The following is an 11,071-nucleotide window of genomic DNA, read 5'->3' as shown; positions in this document are numbered from 1 at the left end:
TTCACATTTAGTCAATTCACAATGATGTAAAGGGTGCCATTTTATGAGGGAAAGCAAGGAAAAACAAAGCTACACACCATATACAATTAAATATAAGGTGTGACTAGGGATTTTAAAAATTTATTCTTGGGATGTGGGTGTCACTGGCAAGGCTGACATTTATTGCCATCCATAGAAACTGAGAGGCTTGAGAGATCAATTCATAGGGTACTTAAGAGTTAAACATGTTGATGTGGGATTGGAATTGCATATAGGCCAGATCGGGTAAGGTTGGCAGGTTTCCTTCCATAAAGGAGATTAGTGATCCAGTTGGGTTTTTATGACAATTCAACAGCTTCATAGTCACTTTTACTGACACCAGCTTTTTTCATTTCCAGGTTTTTAAAAACTGACTTTAATTCTCAAACTGCTACCGTGGGATTTAAACTCACATTCTCTGGATTATTAGTTCAGGTCTAATCCAGTATCATAACCACTACACTATCAAACCCAATTTATAGATTGCCTTTGGGTTTAGATGAATGAACATAATCGGGTCTCATCTGTAATTCATCTCATTGTCCATTACTTTATAATAACACACAGTTATAGCAATTAATATTACAGTGGACGGTTGGAGTGAACACTAATTCCTATCCTGCAATCTAAAATGAAGTTAAAAAGCCAGCGGAAAATACGTAAATAAGTAATGTCGCAATATATAATCTGCTAATACAACATCCTCCTTCATGCAAAGCGGAAATTAAAATCGACATTAAGCAATAACAAAACACAGCAAAAAAAAGCATTGAAAATGTGTCGGATTTTATTTTGCTGCTATGTTAAACAGTCTAGATCTTTTATAAGCTATAACGCTTTACCTGTATTTACAAATATATTACTACAGTACTTGCAGATGGTTTGTAAACCACAAACCAGTCGAGCACCAGACAGCATTTTTCTTTGATTTTCACGTATGGGTGAGGTTGATCTTTGGGTCACGATATGATGGAGCCCCAGGGTCGGCGAAGTGTGGCTGGGATGAAGCGGGTCGGGAGGATTGAGGATGTCGGTCACCCCTGTGTTGGACTGCAGTGGGGGAAGGAGATTTTGGTGTGACATAGAATTTTCATCCCTTTGAGCTTGTATATCATGTATATTTGTCTTTTAAAAGTTGCGGTAACTCGTTTGTAAGATCCCACATGCTTTATTGGAAACTGAAATGATTGCTTGGAGATGACGTGTCTATCAGGCACAGAAATCTTTGATCGAGAATTAGTTAAGATAAAGATGACTTTTGATGGCTGGAATTTTCTGCTTGTGCACTCACCAGCCCACAGTTTTCTCCTCATTCATTTCAATGGGCAAGAACATCACAGGCTGGCAAGCGCAGAAGAACCCTGGCCTGTATCTTTGAATGGCATTTGAATCTGAAAACTTTCAGCAGCTCGTTAAATTTTTGACAGCTCTACTAAGTTGTGCCAATATATTGTTACAAGGGTCATTCGTCTATCTCCAGATTAGTTCACGTGATACTGTAATTTAATCTTAGTGAAACTTTGGAGTCTGCATGATTGTCAGAACAATCTGGTTGAAATGCGGGAAGGTGTAAGTGACAATCCCATGCCGTCAACCCATTGTTTACCAATATGTTACAGCTTTAAAGATGATCATAGAATCGTAGAATCCTACAGCGCAGATGGAGGCCATTCGGCCCATTGTGCCTGTGCCGGCTCTTTGAAAGACCTATCCAATTATGCACACTCCGCAGCACTTTCCCCACAGCCCTGTAAATTTTTCCTTTTTCAGTATATGTCCACTTCCCTTTTGAAAGTGATTATTGAATCGGCTTCCACCACCCTCCCTTTCAGGCAGTGCAATCCTCACCTCTCCCCCACCCCCCATCTCCTTTACTAGTATCAAAGAAATTGCTTGTAACTTCAAAGGAGAAAGTATCCTTAAAACACAAAAATCTTCTATTACTCAGCAGTGCTGTTCTTCTTGCTGTTACCCATTTGGGGAGGGGTGGGGGGACATGCTGAATTCTGTAAACGAGCTGCTTATGTATTATCACAAAAGACTGCATATTTTCAGGAAACAACTGGGAGAACTATAATTTTTTAAGTCATTCCAGTTGTATGTATTGCAATTTTCTACTTGTTCTATCTAATATTTTACGTATATCTTCGCTTCTGTGAAACATTTCATTTGAAAATAAATCTGATCAGCCCAAGTGGTCCGGTAGTATTTTCCACCTTCTGGATTGACAGGAGACAAAGTGGGCGTTCTACATGCTGTCCAGTAAGCAATCTGCTGCTTTGGAATTCCTCGCCTAAGCTCCTCTGCACCCCCTCCCTCTTTTCCTTTAAGTCTTCTTAAAACTCACCTCTGACGAGCTTTTGGTCACTCCTCCTAACATCTGTTTCTTTGGTCCGGCATTCTGCTTATTTCTGATTACTCCGTAAAGCCCCTTGGGATGTTTTTCTACTTTGAAGGTATTATATAAATGCAAGTTGTTAGGGCAGCTAAGGCAGAAGCATAAGGGGAAAAACGGAGGGTGGTGGGCTGGCATTAAACTTGTTAGTCATTGCCTCAGATTCTTCTGTGGAGCTTGCCAGTGGCAGAAATTCTAATTTTACAATACTAGAAATAAACAAACCCCACCACAAAATATATTTCTAGCCTGACTTTTCTAAATTCTTTATAATTATAGAGGCAAAAAATTATCCAACTGTTTTTGCTGATTCAGTTGCTGTTTATCAACATAAAGAAGGGATTATAGTCTTTTCCCAACAAAGGAAATTAATTTGTATCACTGTGGTGATTGTGAAAGCTGAAAGCTCTAAACCAATATTATTTTATGTCATGGTAATAAATACTGGTAATTTATACAAGACCTATACTTGCTCCTCTTTCAGGCATACGGTCTCCTTGTTGTTACCAATGAATATTACAACTATTCTATTTTACATCCTTAATCCATTTGATTCCTTAAGGGAGAAAAGTGAACCTTTGATTTCCAATCACAGACATCTCAGGTTGGATTTATACTCCATGCTTTGGGAACTTCAAAAAAAAAATTCTCAGAATGTGAGCATCGCTGGAAAGGCCAGCATTATAGAATCATAGAATCATAGAAGTTTACAACACGGAAACAGGCCCTTCGGCCCAACATGTCCATGTTGCCCAGTTTATACCACTAAGCTAGTCCCAATTGCCTGCACTTGGCCCATATCCCTCTATACCCATCTTACCCATGTAACTGTCCAAATGCTTTTTAAAAGACAAAATTGTACCCGCCTCCACTACTGCCTCTGGCAGCTCGTTCCAGACACTCACCACCCTTTGAGTGAAAAAATTGCCCCTCTGGACCCTTTTGTATCTCTCCCCTCTCACCTTAAATCTATGCCCCCTCGTTATAGACTCCCCTACCTTTGGGAAAAGATTTTGACTATCTACCTTATCTATGCCCCTCATTATTTTATAGACTTCTATAAGATCACCCCTAAACCTCCTACTCTCCAGGGAAAAAAGTCTCAGTCTATCCAACCTCTCCCTATAAGTCAAACCATCAAGTCCTGGTAGCATCCTAGTAAATCTTTTCTGCACTCTTTCTAGTTTAATAATATCCTTTCTATAATAGGGTGACCAGAACTGTACACAGTATTCCAAGTGTGGCCTTACTAATGTCTTGTACAACTTCAACAAGACATCCCAACTCCTGTATTCAATGTTCTGACCAATGAAACCAAGCATGCTGAATGCCTTCTTCACCACCCTATCCACCTGTGACTCCACTTTCAAGGAGCTATGAACCTGTACTCCTAGATCTCTTTGTTCTATAACTCTCCCCAACGCCCTACCATTAACGGAGTAGGTCCTGGCCCGATTCGATCTACCAAAATGCATCACCTCACATTTATCTAAATTAACTCCATCGGCCCACTGGCCCAATTTATCAAGATCCCATTGCAATCCTAGATAACCTTCTTCACTGTCCACAATGCCACCAATCTTGGTGTCATCTGCAAACTTACTAACCATGCCTCCTAAATTCTCATCCAAATCATTAATATAAATAACAAATAACAGCGGACCCAGCACCGATCCCTGAGGCACACCGCTGGTCACAGGCCTCCAGTTTGAAAAACAACCCTCTACAACCACCCTCTGTCTTCTGTCGTCAATCCAATTTTGTATCCAATTGGCTACCTCACCTTGGATCCTGTGAGATTTAACCTTATGTAACAACCTATCATGCGGTACCTTGTCAAAGGCTTTGCTAAAGTCCATGTAGACCACGTCTACTGCACAGCCCTCATCTATCTTCTTGGTTACCCCTTCAAAAAACTCAATCAAATTCGTGAGACATAAAGGGCAAAAGAGTAACTAGGGACAGTTACATGGGTAAGATGGGTATAGAGGGATATGGGCCAAGTGCAGGCAATTGGGACTAGCTTAGTGGTATAAACTGGGTGACATGGACATGTTGGGCCAAAGGGCCTGTTTCTGTGTTGTAAACTTCTATGATTCTATGATTCTATTTATTGTCCATTTTCCTGAACCACTGCATGGAGCGGTTTGATACAACCAAGTGGCTTACTGGGCCACATCGGAGGGCAGTTAAGATTCAACCACATTGGTGTGGAGTTACATATAGGCCAGACCGGGTAAAGACAGCAGGTTTTCTTCCCTAAATAATATTATGAACTAGTTGGGTTTTTACAACAATCCACAGCTGATGGTCACTTTTATTTCCAGATTTTTAAAACTAAATTCAAACTCTCTTGGTAGGAATTGAACTCATGTTCTCTGGAATATTAATCCAGGCCTCTGAATTACTATATTCAGTAACATAGCCACTACACCATTGTACTGAAACTGCTGTGAGATAAACTTCTTGGAGGGGGGGTCTCACACATTCCGGTTTTAATGCATTCAGGCATCTTCTGAGTTATACTGCGATGCTTGTGTTGATGTACATCCAAAACCACTTTGCACTGATGCAAATGTGACAATATAAATGCAGCCTTTAATATCCATCTTTACATTACGCAATGGAGTGCACGATTATTAGAGGAGCATGACATAACTTTGCGAGTTGGCAGTAATTCAGCTATCTCTTCCTAGCTATTTTTGTACAGAGACTTTCCAAATACTGAGTGAAGTTTCACAACAGGTGCCAACATTCACCCCATAATTGGGCTGAAAAGGACATAGAATCTCACCGTGAGTATTATTAGCAGAAGGAAAAGTCACATCAAAAGCATAGTAAAAGTACATTTAACAGCTTAAGGAATTTTCATGTCTTCATACAAGAGGTTTTACAGATTTAAGATAATTGTCAAAAGAACCAGAAGGGAGATGAGGAGAAATTCTTTTACACAATGAGTTGCTATGATCTGGAATGCACTGCCTGAAAGAGTGGTGGAAGCAGATTCAATAGTAGGGAATTGGATATATATTTGAAAAGGAAAAATTTGCAGGGCTATAGGGAAAGAGCTGGGGAGTGGAACTAACTGGATAGTTCTTTCAAAGAGCTGGCACAGACTTGATGGGCCAAATGGCCTCCCTCTGTGCTGTAAGATTCTATGAATTCTATGAATAGTTTCTGGGCAAATGGACTTCAGTAGACCTGTGACCTCCATGCACCGCTTTTCTCTGTTTACATTAGCTGGTCCTACAGCTTCTAATCAAGACATGCGGGAGGTCAGAGACTTAGGAATCTCAGAGCTAAGAGGGAGGGTATTTGGCTCTGCTGATTTAGTTTAAAGCGGAGATGCAACATAGGTCTCTAAAACCATCAGGTCTCTAAAAGCAGGTTATTTACATTAGTGTGCTGTCAGTGTCAGGAGTACCTAGCATCTACTGTTCATCATTGCTTCAATGCAAAGCTGCCTGAAAGAGAAAAAAAGCCTAATGGTTTGGTTGGAACCCTTCCTCAGAACCATGAATTCAGATGCTGATGGATGTGATCAGCATTTTATGTTTACACAATTCTTCAGTTTTCTAGCATTCTTTTTACCTTTTATAGTTTAGTTTTGTTTCTCTATTTCTTTTTTCTGGGGGGGGGGGGAGTTTTCTGTACAGAAGATCTTGATGTTAAAAAAGAAGCTCTCTGTTTTAAATAGGATTTCTTTGATAAATGCTGTTGTATAACCTGCCTTTACAGATCCGCCATGTCACGTTTGGACTGAGATCATTTTAAATACGACCCATTTGATGTATTCCACCCTCAAAAATTAGCACAGTTCAGTGAGGAAGATTCCCTTTGTGCACAGGGTGTAGCTAAACTGTAAATGTGTTTATAAAGAATAGGTTTATGATTTTGCTTCAACTGGTGCATAAAGGAAATACTTATATGTTTAAATGAGATTGTGATCTGTCTGATTCTTCTTCATCACAAATCTCACTCCCAGCATTCTCCTGCTGCCCTGAGATATCCAAAATCTTTGGCTTGGCCTTTTTAGGTTTCAATCCTGGACGTCAGGCGACTAGTTGTGATATCAGACTACTGCATGTAAACACACCAGCTTCAAAGATCCCTGAAATCTGATTTTTTTTTTTGCATGTTGTCATACTTGTCTTTTGAAAGGGCCATTTAACTTTACTCAATCGCTTCCACATGCTAACTTTGACTGTAATTCAGAAGGAACAAAAATAGACACCGGCTTTTGAACAGCTCCAACCATTTCCTTTAGAAATGCGGTTTTAAATGAGACGCACAGTAAAGCAGGAAACACAATATTAAAATAATCATTTTCAAAACTATTTTACCTTCCTTCAAACATTTTTACTACAGTATTTTGGTGACTCTCATCTAGTATCCAACATTTGTTTTTCCTTTGCCTGGTTTGAGCTGACACAGATCCCTGCTTTCTCTCTCATGCCACAAACGAGGACACGGTCTCTGATTGAACCGTTCATATTAAATGTTCGTTCTCTAAGTTGATCCTCTCGCTTTCTTCGTTGCCCTTCTTGCCCGGATTGGCTGTGTGTGCAGACCAGTCCTTCTCGATGTAGCTGGTGTTAGGGTCTTCCTCGGACTTCGCCTTCTGAGAGCGGTTATAAGCTAGAATCAAGCCTCCCGCTAGAAAGGCGTAAAAGATCATGATGAGAAGGATGTAGAGGTAGGCGTCCTTGTTGGCGTCCTCGTTTGGAAGTCTCTTTGTGCAGATAAGGTTTCCAAGATCTGTTGACGTCCTGTTCAACTGGATTAGAAGTCCTTGCAAGAGAGACATCAGCCGGTTATAATGCGAGCAGTTCATGGTTATAGCACTTTTACACAATTGAATATTGGGGTGGAGGAGGTCCAGATAAGAGGAGAAAGGCTTTATTCTTGCCAGCTCTTTGTTGTTTTTGACGCCATGGCGTTAACGGTAACCTTGCCCTGGTTTGAAGAGGTAACCTGCACGGACTCTCTTAAATTTACAGGAGAGGTTCCTTGGGACGTCAAAAAGCGTTGTATGCGGTTTTAAAAAAAGAATTTAGATGGCGACTGCTTCTGATAAACTTTCCTTTTCTGGCTCTGATCAATGGTTGTCTGATCTCTACGTGACTGGCAAATCGGAGTAATAGCGCCGCTACCGGTACTTTATAGCCATGAGTGTGAGGAGTATCGCATCAGATCCAATAACCAAACGGAAGAGGATTCAACCCCCCCTCAGCGCCGCATCTGCTCTAAACGCTCAGCAAAACACTGTCGATCTCTCTCTGGGTAAGTTCAAATGCTGTATCTATCTGCTATCTTTTGGAACTAGTTGGTCCAGAGCCAAGCAACCCCTCTCTCGGGAGCTCTGCAGTGAAATTTGAAGGTTATTGGGACCAAGTTTAATGCCATCACAGCTCAGACCACCAGAGCAATTACAGGGCACTACTCTGTACGCACATTTTAATCCCCACCGTACAAATTGCAAGGGCAATTTCATAATATATCAAACCACCCATAACATCCATATCCCTTGCCTAACAAATATTTATCGATCTTAATCTTGAAAATTTCAACCGACCCATCAGCCACAGCCTTTTGGGTGAGAGTTTTCCAGATTTCCACTTGCCTTTGTGTGGAAAAAGTGCTCCCTTCTGGGTTCCCCCACCAGAGGAAATAGTTTCTCTGTATTAACCCTACCGAATATCATTACCATTTTAAACACCTCAATTAGATGTCCCTTCAACCTTCTAAAATCAAGGGAATATAAGCCAAGTTTATGCAGCCTATAGTCATGATTTAACCCTCAAGTATTCTTATGGTGAATCTGCATGATATCCCCACTAAGGCAACATATCCTTCCTTAGGTGCAGTGCCCAAAACTGAACACTCCAGATGACCAAGGCTCTGTACAACTAAAGCATAACTTTCTACCCTTTAAAGTTCAGCCACCTTTAAATAATGGCCAACATTCTATTAGCCTTTTTGTATCTTGTGCACCAGCTTTTAGTGATTTGTTTACCTGGATAGCCAAATCCTCCACAATTCCTAGTCTTATGCCATTAAGAAAATATTCTGATGTGTCATATTTGGACCCAAAGTGGATGCCTTACACTGCCCCGCATTGAACTGCATCTCTCACAGTTTTGCCCACTCAATTAATCTATGTCCCTTTGTAACTTTCTGTTCCCATCTACGCAACTTACTGTGCCTTCTAACTTACTGTCATCTGCAAACTTAGATGTACAACTCGCTATTCATTCATTCAAGTCACTGATATATATGATGAAAAGGTAAGGCCACAGTACAGATACCCGGGGAACACCACTTGTCAGATCCAGCCAATCAGAGTACATTCTCTTTATTCCTACTCTCTGTCTCCTACATCCCAATCAGTTACCAATCTATAACAAAAGGTTATTTCCAATTCCTTGCACTTTCATTTTTTCTAATAATCTCTTGTGCAGAGCCTTATCAGATGCCTTCCGAGAGTCCATATAGGCAACATCCATAGACATTCCCCTATCCACAATGTTAGTGACCTCGTCAAAAAATTCAACCAGATTAGTCAGACATAATGTACCCTTCACAAATCCATGCTGACTCTCTTTGATCAGCTCTTACTTGTCCAAGTGCTCAGTCACTCTGTCCCTGATGATAGATTCCAGTAACTTCCCCACAACTGATAGGTCTGTAGTTTCCTGGCTTCTCCTTCCCTCCCTTCTTAAATAATGGAGTGACATTTGCAATTTTCCAATCCAAAGGTACAATTCCCAAATCTGGAGAGTGTTGCAAAATTATGACTAATGCATCTGCAATTTCCTCACCTATCTCTTTTAATACCCTGGGGTGGAAACCATCAGGCCCTGAAGATTTGTTTACCTTAAGTCCCATTATTTTCTCCATTACCAATTTTTTTAACATATTAAATCCACTAAGTTCCCCCCTTGACTTATTTTTAGGTTCCCTTGTACTGCTGGTATTTTGTCCTCTTCTACTGTGAAACAGATACAAAGTATTTATTTAACAAGTCTGTCATTTTGTTATTGTCTGTTGTAGTCTCACCTGCACATGTCCTTAATGGACCCACATCCCCCATACCAACCTATTTCTCTTAATACCTGTATAAACTCTTTTACTGGTAGCTTTAATATCCCTTGCCAGTTTTTTTTCATATTGCTTTTTTGCACCTCATTACTTTCTTCATATCCCTTTGTAGCTTTTCATAGCAATTGTTCTCTTTACAATGTGGGCTGAATTCCACCAGTAGCAAATGGTAAACAGCTGTGCATGTGAAATCTTGTATGTGTGCAGTTTTTTGAAAATTGCAATTAGAATTTCATTTTTGGTCACTTCCTATGGAAGGTGTATACAGAAAAGCACAGCACTGTTCTATAGTACTTATTCTGCTCATAGCAGAACAAATCATCGTGTCCTTGACGGACAGTGGCATTTATATTTTTCATGTCAGCAAAGCTGCCTCTGGGAGCAATAGGGAAAAAAAACACATCACCAGATGGGTTCTGGCATGTCAGTGGTGGCAACAGCATTACAAAGCAAATTAGGCATGGTTTTGTTTGTTTTGATTTAACTAAATCTCTGCCTTTTGCAAAGGGAAGGTCCATGCTCAGTGTATATTGGTAGTTGGAGAATCCAAGGGGACAATCACTGCTTTGTAAAATAGAACATACTGTGCTCGGTTCAAATTCAATCATCTCAATTCTTCATTTAATGGAAAATGTTGTCAGATTTACATTGTGTTTGCTCAGTGGTACGTGCATTGTTTCTCTTTGTTATTTGACCTGGAGATATTGTATACACTGTTAGTTCAAGGCAGTTGATTAAAGTATCATCTTTGTTTAAGAAAATAGCCTACATTCCCATCTGTTCCTAGTTTCATTTTTTGCTTGGAGGTTGCTGAGTATCATACCTATTGTGTAGGTTCACGTGTAGCATAAGTAGGCCATTCAGCCCCTCATGCCTGCTCCGCAATGTGATAAGATCATGGCTGATCTGTGATCTAACTCCAAATACCTGCCTTTGGCCCATATCCCTTAATAACTTTGGTTGCCAAAAAGCTACCTATCTCAGATTTAAATTTAGCAATTGAGCTAGTATCAATTGCCATTTGCGGAAGAGAGTTCCAAACTTCTACCACCCTTTATGTGTAGAAATGTTTTCTAATCTCGCTCCTGAAAGGTCTGGCTCTAATTTTTAGACTGTGCCCCCTACTCCTAAAATCCCCAACCAGCGGAAATAGTTTCTCTCTATCTACCCTATCTGTTCCCCTTAATATCTTATAAACTTCGATCAGATCACCCCTTAACCTTCTAAACTCCAGAGAATACAACCCCAATTTGTGTAATCTCGCCTCGTAACTTAACCCTTGAAGCCCGGTTATCATTCTAGTAACCGACGCTGCACTCCCTCCAAGGCCAATATGTCCTTCCGAAGGTGCGGTGCCCAGAACTGCTCACAGTACTCCAGGTGCGGTCTAACCAGGGTTTTGTATAGCTGCAGCATAACTTCTGCCCCCTTGTACTCTAGTCCTCTACTGTGTACAGTTCTGGTCACCCTACTATAGAAAGGATATTATTAAACTAGAAAGAGTGCAGAAAAGATTTACTAGGATGCTACCGGGACTTGATGGTTTGACTTAGAGGG

General features: G+C 40.5%; 2 long non-coding RNA genes across 3 annotated transcripts in view; one reads left to right on the top strand and one right to left on the bottom strand.

Annotated features, from left to right (window-relative positions):
* Positions 1–787: 787 nt before the first annotated feature.
* On the bottom strand, positions 788–7,549 carry LOC137333068 (uncharacterized). The gene is made up of 2 exons (XR_010965791.1): positions 6,757–7,549; positions 788–1,068 (listed from the first exon to the last, which is right to left on the bottom strand). It is a non-coding gene; the product is annotated as an uncharacterized lncRNA (long non-coding RNA).
* Positions 6,992–11,071, top strand: part of LOC137333067 (uncharacterized) — a 24,559-nt gene continuing 20,479 nt past the window's right edge. For both annotated transcript variants that reach the window (XR_010965790.1, XR_010965789.1), the window contains exon 1: positions 6,992–7,696. This is a non-coding gene — a long non-coding RNA (uncharacterized lncRNA). The remainder of the gene's footprint in view (positions 7,697–11,071) is intronic.

Source organism: Heptranchias perlo, chromosome 15, assembly GCF_035084215.1.
Source record: "Heptranchias perlo isolate sHepPer1 chromosome 15, sHepPer1.hap1, whole genome shotgun sequence".
Taxonomy (NCBI): Eukaryota; Metazoa; Chordata; class Chondrichthyes; order Hexanchiformes; family Hexanchidae; genus Heptranchias; species Heptranchias perlo.
This window is presented reverse-complemented; position numbering and strand designations above follow the sequence as displayed.